We start from the raw sequence: 5,395 nt of genomic DNA, 5'->3' as shown, positions 1-5,395 counted from the left end.
CTTCCATACAACTTGGTAAAGAGCCTGATGGTCTGCTTTGACCAAATCCTTTAAGACCTGAGGAAATAAATTTGGACTTATGAGGAAGCCATGTGAACTAAATAAACAGTGGTCGTTACTTTGATGAAGCACCAGTCTAACAGATTCTCTCCTTGAGTACAGCTACATGTCCATCCATTCATCCATCCATCTGTCCATCCATCCATCTGTCCATCCATCCATCCAACACGTCTTGAGCTCTCACAGTGATAGCGACTATTGTATTTACTGAGAGAATAGGACAATGCCAGGAATGGGCAGAAATAACACAGAAAAGTTCATTTCTCTGTGCTGAAAAACAGAGTTCACCATCTTGTAAAGGGCCAGAAATAAATAAGCAATTAATTTACTAACTTCCTTTGTGGACTGGGGACCAAGGATTAGAAAGTGAAGGAGAGTAATGAGGCTAAATAAAAAACTCAAAAGAAGGATACACTCTGGATATTAGAGAAAGCTTGTTCTCAGTTGCTTACCCTTTGCCACCAGAGTTAGAAAACTCTCTGAAATAAATGTATCCCATAATTGCCAGAGCCTAATAAGGAAGCATAGATGATTAAATATACTCTTTATAAATCAATTTCCTGGATCATATGAGCTTGTTGAGTCCTGAAACTCTGTCTGTTTTGTACACAGCTGCACCCATTACAATTAGCAAAGAACCTAACATGCAGCAGACACTCAATAAATACTTGCTACAGAGGCTATTGGATGAATTAACTCAACTAATTCTAATTGGAGCAGTGTGATGTATTCTTTATCAATTATCAGGTAAAATATCTAATATGTCTATGTGTATGAAAGGAATTAGGCTGATTCATGGAAAACAGCAGAAATATTACAACTTCACTTTTATAGAATTAGGAAGGCAGTGACGAGTACATTCTTTTAAATAATTTTAATACTAAATATTAATGCTTAGAGAAGGTAGAAGTAAGAACTTTGTGTGATTATAGGGCTATTACTACACCATCTAACATGGAATTTACTAATTACTGATTATGATTACATTTATTAAAAAGCCACTGTTACCCTTCAAGAGTCCAGACCTGTTGAATAATCCCTCTCAGTGGATGGCATTCAGATCCAGGGTGGTCAATTTACAGCATAGGTTTAAGCAGCCTGAGAAACAAAGATGCAGCATTTCATCCTATGCTAGGCCTTGAAAATTGCAGCTACAGCCTCAGGCCAAGGGGTAGTGAGTGTGTGGCTCCCTCACTGTCCATCATTCCAGCAATAGGCCTTCTACGGTCACCCTGAGAGCAGCAGCAATAATGTCATCAAGACTGTGTAGCAACTGCCAACCCTCTCTTCTTTTTTTTTTTCTTTTTTTCCCCAAACAAAGGAGACCAATATATATATTGGAGGTCCTTACATTTTATTTATATACAGTAAGACACATTTTGGATGCACCATTACTTTTATGTCATTTTTACTGAAGGGCCTTATTCTTTTAGTGAAAGAAATCACAGGCCTGAATGTTGTCAAGTGAAAATAATTTTAGCTTTTATAGGAGCCATAGGGTCGTTTGAAGCAGTGGGAATGTCTTAATGATTAAGGATAGATATTTTTCAGTGTATATGTGACTGATAGAATAGGGACTTGGTCAAATCTGTGTGGAATAGACTAGAGTCAAGCAATCAGAAGCTTTCAGAACATTCTGTGGCTTGAAGGGAAAAGCTTTCAAATCTTTTAAAATTGCTCTGTACTAAGGCATTTCAGAGCCCACTTCCCTTTCAGATTCAACCATTACAAAAATGGGAAGCATTGCAATCATTCCAAATGGGCACAGTGTACAGAAGATAAGAGGAGAATTAGGGGTATTAGAGCACTTTATATCGGTATATGCTCACTTTTTCACTCAGTTAATCTGCTAGCAATGATTCTAAAATGCTAAAATCACATGGTGTGAGCCAGGAATTTTGTGAGATCTCTGCAGAGGAAAAAAATTCTGAAGAAAATGGTTTGAGAAAGAAAAATTGAAACTTGAAGAAATTAAAGTGCTAACATATCCCCTCTCCTCCTACTGGTCTAGACAATCCACTAGTGCCCCTCTGGATGAAGTCTGCTGTGGGCAGAGGCCATTAGGAGTTAACTCTCCGTCATACCTACTGCTGTGTAAGTTGGTGCTTGGTAGAGTTGCTGATGAGAGCTTTGTCTTTCCTTTAGAGAATGGAATAGTCAAACAAATGAGGTAATAGGAGCTCAGCTTAGCACATGTCTCCAGCAGATACTACCAATTGCCCATCCAGAGCCTCATCATCTGACCAGACAGAGCTTGGATGCCCTCAGCCCTCTGGGTGAATGGAAAGAACTCAGGTTGGCTGGAGCACTTCAGTGGATACTGCCTGCCACAAAGACACTAAAATCCTGTTTCCTTCAGCATGCCACAAAAATCAGATCATTTTTAGATTCGCATGACGTTAAACATGTTAGGAAGTACTCACCTTCCAGATCTCTGTTCTCCCCTTCTTCCTTATTTAAGATAATCTGAGTTTGTTTGGGGCAGAATGTGTACAACATACTCAATGAAAATATTTAATATGCTAGTTCCCTTATGGATAGGCATGTCCAGGTAGCATAGTTGTTGCCAATATAAAGTGAGCAGAAGTTTACTAGATGGGCCTTCTAGAAAACAGAGTTCCTTGGACTGTTGGTTCTCAAAGTGTTGTCCCTTATTGGCAGCATCAACATACCCGATACCAACAATCACTCTGCACTAAAGCATTTCAGGCCCCACCCACTTCCCTTGCAGATTTAACCATTACAACAGTGGAAAGCATTGAAATCATTCCAAACGGGCACAGGGAAACAGAAGGTAAGAGGAGAATTTGGCCTTTTAGAGCACCTTATATTGGTATGTTCTTGTTAGAAATGCAAATTCTTCATAAAGGGCTACTAAATAAAAAACTGGGAATGAGGCTCAGCCATCATTTTATTAGGAAGTGTTTAGATAATTTTGATGAATGAGCAATTGTGAGAATTAATGTCTTAAACCTAGAGTTACAGTTCCTAGACTTGACTGAGAAGTGGAGTCACCGGGGTGACTGATACTTGGGTACTAATGAAACCACCTTTGCAAAAGTTATAACTGAGACAATTATTAAAGTGAAAGCGATCTGACTTGATCTTGCTTCTAATCTCCAAACTGTCCTTGTTCATTCCTGGGAGTAGGCCGAACTAACTTGGGGAGGAAAGTAGTTTATAATTTAGCTTGGAAACAAAGACAATAACAGCTCTTTCCCCGCAAAAAAACTCCTTCCTGCCTGAGGACTAGACTGCCTTTGCAGGACTAACAAATTAGCCACAAGAATAGAAATTATGGTGTAGGAGTCAGGCAGCTGGAGATTATAAGATTCTAAACCTCTCCAAATTGCTCCTGGGGATAACATCGCTATTATAAAACCTAAGATCAGTGCTCGAGATATTTTGCAGACCCTGGACTCGATGGATCAGCCGGCACCACCCAAATCGATACACTGGCTCATCTGTTCTCATGGCCTCCGCCCAGGAACTGACTCAGCTCAAGAGTGCAACTTTGATTCCCTGTGATTTCATCTCTGACCTGACCAACCAGCACTCACAACAATCTGGCCTTCTGTCCACCAAATTATCCTTAAAATCTCTAATCCCCAAATTCTCAGGGAGAATAATTTGAGTCTAATATTTAATAAGCCTGTGGTCTCCCATATATCTGGTTCCCTATGAATTACTCTTTATTGCAATTCTCCTGTCTTGATAAATTGGCTTTGTCCAGGCAATGGGCAAAAAGAACCCCTTGGGTAGTTACACTAGCCCACAAGTTCTTTTTGTATTGTCCTCGGAGGTGGGTTGTGCCCGCCCCAATCTCCTGGTTGAGATACCGCACTATGGTTATGCCAGATGTTTCCCTCTTGCTCCTCCGGAGGTTCTACAGAGTGTCAAGGTCAGCAGAGCCTAACCTCTTAGTGGCACGTTCTACTCTGCTCAGAGTTATTCAGTGATCAAGAAGACTGAAACTGAGTCTGCGTTTTTGTTTCTGTTCACTTATTAGTTGAAAGCGTCACTTTAAAAGTTAGCAACCAGGAGAGCTGTGCCAAGAATCTGTGTGTTTCTTCCTTACCCATTCTCTTCTCCTCACAGTTGTCCTAGAAAAGGATGAGAGGGTTAGATCTCAAAGGTCCTAAAGAATGTTTAAATATGGTAGCAGTGGTAATAGCCCTGTGGAGCAACCGAAGGAACATTGCTTTATGTTCTCTCCAGGATCCTCACATTGGAAGACAGAGTTTTTTACGTATGTTAAGTGGCACAATGCCACCTCCTATGGGCTTCATCTAGGGCCTCCAGCTAAGACTCCTGCTGGCTGTGCCCCAGTGTGAGGTATGCTAAGTAAGCAACTCAGTGGTTTAGACTTGGGGCACTGTGGTTTGCGGCTATCCAAGTTTACTTGTTTATTGGCCTCTAGGCTTTCCTAATTGTTGGAGAAGGGAGCCAAAATGGGCACAGATAGTTGAAACAACATTCTGAGCAGTGTTTAAAAATTGGGTTGTAGTGAATGAGCCAGACTGGGTGGAGCTGATGCATTTGGTAAAACACATGTTAGCCAACGGTGGTGGTTTTGTTTCATAGTGAGGGTGGACGTTCACAATGGCGAACCATGCTTGGACACAGTCAGCCTATGCAACTTGATCTGCAATTAGCAAGTAGCTGAACTGAAAAACAATTTAATTGGAGTTATTTTGATAAAAGCAACCTCACAGAAGTGACGCTCACTCTCCCCCTCAGCTGCAGAGAATTGTAGCAAATGAATGCTTAGTTAGGACAGCATTTCTCTAATTTAAATGACATACACACCAGTTTAAAAGGAAAAACAAAAGCTTTCAGTAGTCCTAGTAATAACATAAGATAGTTTTTTTTTTTTTTAAAAAGAAGTTACCTATAAACAAAGAAAAGTAGCTACTGGATATTAAAATTATCACCAATTTAGTATGATAAATCATATTTGCTGAAGAAAAAAAATCTTGTTTCAATCACAAAATTATAATTTTTTTATTGATGTATGTGCCAGTCTGGATCTGCTGTGAAATAGTTGCCAACATGAATATGCAAGAATTTTGTTAAGAGAAATGCCTGCGAGAAAAAAATGGGGAGGGAACCAGGGAGCCTGACAGAAGTCTGACTATTACCGGAAAGGGGTCCTGATCTAGGTTCTAAAAGAGGGTTCTTGGATCTCAAAAAATTCAAGGCGAGTCCACAGGGCAAAACAAAAGCAAGTTTATTAAGAAAGTAAAGTGGTGAAAGAATAGCTATTCCATAGACCGAGTAGAGTGTTCCCTAGAGCAGGGGGAAGAATGTGCCCACCCTAGCTACAATACTTGTT

The sequence above is a fragment of the Papio anubis genome, chromosome 6 (genome assembly GCF_008728515.1).
Source record: "Papio anubis isolate 15944 chromosome 6, Panubis1.0, whole genome shotgun sequence".
Lineage (NCBI taxonomy): Eukaryota > Metazoa > Chordata > Mammalia > Primates > Cercopithecidae > Papio > Papio anubis.
The sequence above is the reverse complement of the archived record's forward strand: the minus strand, read 5'-3'. Positions refer to the sequence as shown.